The sequence below is a fragment of the Hordeum vulgare genome, chromosome 7H (assembly GCF_904849725.1).
Source record: "Hordeum vulgare subsp. vulgare chromosome 7H, MorexV3_pseudomolecules_assembly, whole genome shotgun sequence".
NCBI lineage: Eukaryota > Viridiplantae > Streptophyta > Magnoliopsida > Poales > Poaceae > Hordeum > Hordeum vulgare.
This window is the reverse complement of record NC_058524.1, coordinates 515183778-515187079: the sequence shown is the minus strand read 5'-3', so window position 1 is coordinate 515187079 and position 3302 is coordinate 515183778.

Genomic DNA, 3302 nt, shown 5'->3' with positions numbered 1-3302 from the left:
GTTCTCATATTTTTATGTGAGAATGCAAATTCTTTTGTTCATTCAAATTGCCTTATCAATTCTTGTCAACCGGAGTCGTCATGTTAATTCTTTTCCAACCGGTGTGTTTCTCTTCGACTGAATTCTATCCTCTCTAATTTTTGCAAGATCATTCTCTCAATTCTTCCGGAGTTCATCTCATCTGTTGCAAGTTGTCTTTGTTTTTCCCCACCCTCCCACCCTTTTTCTTCAGTGATTCAATTTTTATCCAGGAGTTTTCTTTTCTTTGTGCTTCCGCTGTGTGTTCTTTTCTCTCTTACCCGGTGATTCATTGTGAATATTCTCAGAAGTTCTAGTTCATCATTCCTTCAACCTGGTTATCTTTTCCAGTGAATTCAATTCAGTTGTCTGTGTTCATCATATCCTATTCGTCTTTTAATTCTTTCCATGTTGGAGATTCTTATCAGCCTATCTTGTTATTCATTCCTCTTTTTTCTATCGGAGTGTTGAAGATATCTCGGATGTTTCGTGTTTTCAATTCTTTTAGTTATTTCGAGGTTCTCAACCTCATCTAGTTCTCTTCGTACCGGTGCAATATCTTTCTTTCTTAGAAATCTTTTCAACAGTGGTTTCTTTGAGTGGGCCCATAACCCACAAGTTTTTCCCAGGATCTTATAGCTCTTGTAATCTTCCGGAGATCTTTAATTCTTTTCAACTATGACGTAAGTATGAATTTCACCAGTCATATCCCTTCTCCAAGATCTATTGGAATTTATTCTCGTCTTTGGCTCAACCTTTCATTCCTCATTATTCCGGAGTGTCTCAGTTAATTCTTGGTGGTGTTCTTCTCATCATTCTCTTCTTTCAAGACCGAAGGAGTGTTTCTCTCGAATCTTGGTCCATTCTCTTGTAGATTCATCATTTCAGCTTGGTGTCGTCATCTTATTTGTTCCAATCATGAGTAATCTCTTTCTAGCTATCCGGTGCTTCTTTGAGTTGTTTTCATTCTCGATCCTCCGAAAGCCATCATTTTATAAGATTTCTTCGTTCTCAGCTTTCAGCTTTCATCCTCAATTCTTCTCCATTGTTGTCTCTTCGTTCATCTCTCGTTTATCCGGTGCCTTGTTCTAGTTTTCTCTCAGGTGGCTTATTATCTCTTCATTCTCATGTATCTCCATTAATTCGTGGTGTTCCTATTCAATTGTGAATTCTTACCAGTGCTTCCTTTAATTATGCCTCAAGTGGTGCTTATCTCTCTATCTCTTGAAGATTCTTTCAAGAAGAATAAGTTGTATGCTAAATCCGTTGCTTGTCATCAATTAAACTTGGTTAAGGACTAGCATAACATAATTCTTATTCCGGGTTCATAGTGATTTCAATATTTCTTCCGGAGTGGCTCATGATATCAATTCCTTTTTCTCAAGTGTTCTTATCTTTTCTTTTACGGAGTTCCAAGTTTTCTCAAGTTTCTCTTCGTGAAGCTTCATCGAAGACTTTGCAAGGTCATAATCTTATTCTTTTCTACCTTCATATCTTTGCATCATTCATTTGTATACGGAGGTCCTTCTTGGTGGTTCATCAAGGTTTCAATCCATTCTCAAGTGTTCTTCAACATTCCCGCTGGAGAACCTCAAGTATCCTTCTCTTGCATTTCCAAGTGCATTTGTTCTTCCTTTATCCTTTGAGGTGGTATTATAGCATTCTTGTTAGTGTAGGAGCCTCGAAGAGATTTCCTTTCAAGTATGAGATAATTAAAACCACCAATTCTTTGATCATGAGATATTTTCAACCCATGATTTCTTCATTGAGCTATCTTGGTTTGGATTTCACCTAAAGCTTTTCCTATGGATTGTTGCTATTATGGTGCTTGTCATTAATCCAAGTTCTCAAGGTATCCTCTTGGTGTAAGAAGTTTTGATATCTTTGCTTTTATCAATCCTTGTTTCTTTTAGTGGTTGGTTGTCACCTCATAAATGCTGAGATGACTTTCTTAAGCCCACTACTATCTTGTTCTTTTCATTGTTGGTTTTCCAACTACTACGTCAATTCTCTGTCCGGAGGCTCTTTAATTCTATTGTCATGATAGTTGTCATTCTTTTCTTCTTTCTCTTCTTCCGCTTGAGCTAGTTCATATTCTTTTGTTCCGAAGGCTTTGTGATGTTGCTCTTTTGGGTCTATTATGTTGTTCTATGAAGATCATGGCGTTCCCTTATTCTATTTAGTTGTTTGTTATGTATATTGCCTAATTCTCTCTTCTTATCGATTTTTTTGTCCCATTTTCCTACCGAAGTGCTGCCGAAATTTTCTGTGAATTCTTGCTTGTTTCACATATCACTCCTCATCTCTTTGCAACCTTCAAAGATTGTTGGTGTCACTCGTTTTTCAAAGAAGCGACTAAGTTTTTACCTCTTGTTCTTTCTCATCCTCTCCCCCTTTCATTCTTGGATCTCGGGGCGAGATCCTCTTGTAGTGTAGGAGAGTTGTGACAACCCGATGCCCACGCCCCACAAGATTCCCCCTTCTATTCCGTTTAGGTCGTGTGGTTATTTTATTTTGTTGCATCATCATTTAGTTTGCATCGTCGCATCATGCATGGCATCATTTCAACTGTGTTTTGTCGGTGTTGCTTGTTGCTCCGTGTTGTTGCTTGTGAGTGCTTGTGAGTGTGGCGTTGTTCGTTGGCGTGACGAGAGTGGGGGCAACAGAGCCGCTTCAAACCCTATTGCACCGAGGACGTAAACCTTCTCTCCTCTCTTATACTATTTTTGTGGTGGCGTAAAAGATTTCAATCTTAACCCCCCTTTTAAAAATTCGTCTTCTTTTAAAATGCCCTTTTATTAAATGTGGGGGGCAACCCCTTGGGTTTTTCTTTTATTTCTCCTCTTGTGTTATTTTTAAAACCGTCTCATTTTATTTTCTATTTTAAAGAGCTTTTATTTTATTCTTCAAATAAAAGAGGTTTCATTTTATTCTTCAAAAGGGTTTTATTTTTAGTTGTTTTAGAGTGCCCAACTATTTCTTATAGTTGGGGTATGGTTTTAAAAGGAGCCAAAGTTTTTTTTTTGTATTTGTTAAATCCTTTTATTATTATTTTGTGTGTGTGTTTCTCTATTTTTTTAAAGGAAAAAAACCCAAAGAGGGAGAGGCCCAGCCGGCCAAGGCCCAGCTGGACCCCCCCTCCAACCCTAGCGCCCAGCCCATTTCCCCCTGTTCCTCCACGCGTCGTCATCCTCCCCCTGTCGATCCCCTTTCCTCGTCCTCTCTCTCCCCGACTGCGTGCAGCCTCTACCCCTCGTGCTCCCACCTGCTCGCTGCTCTTGCCG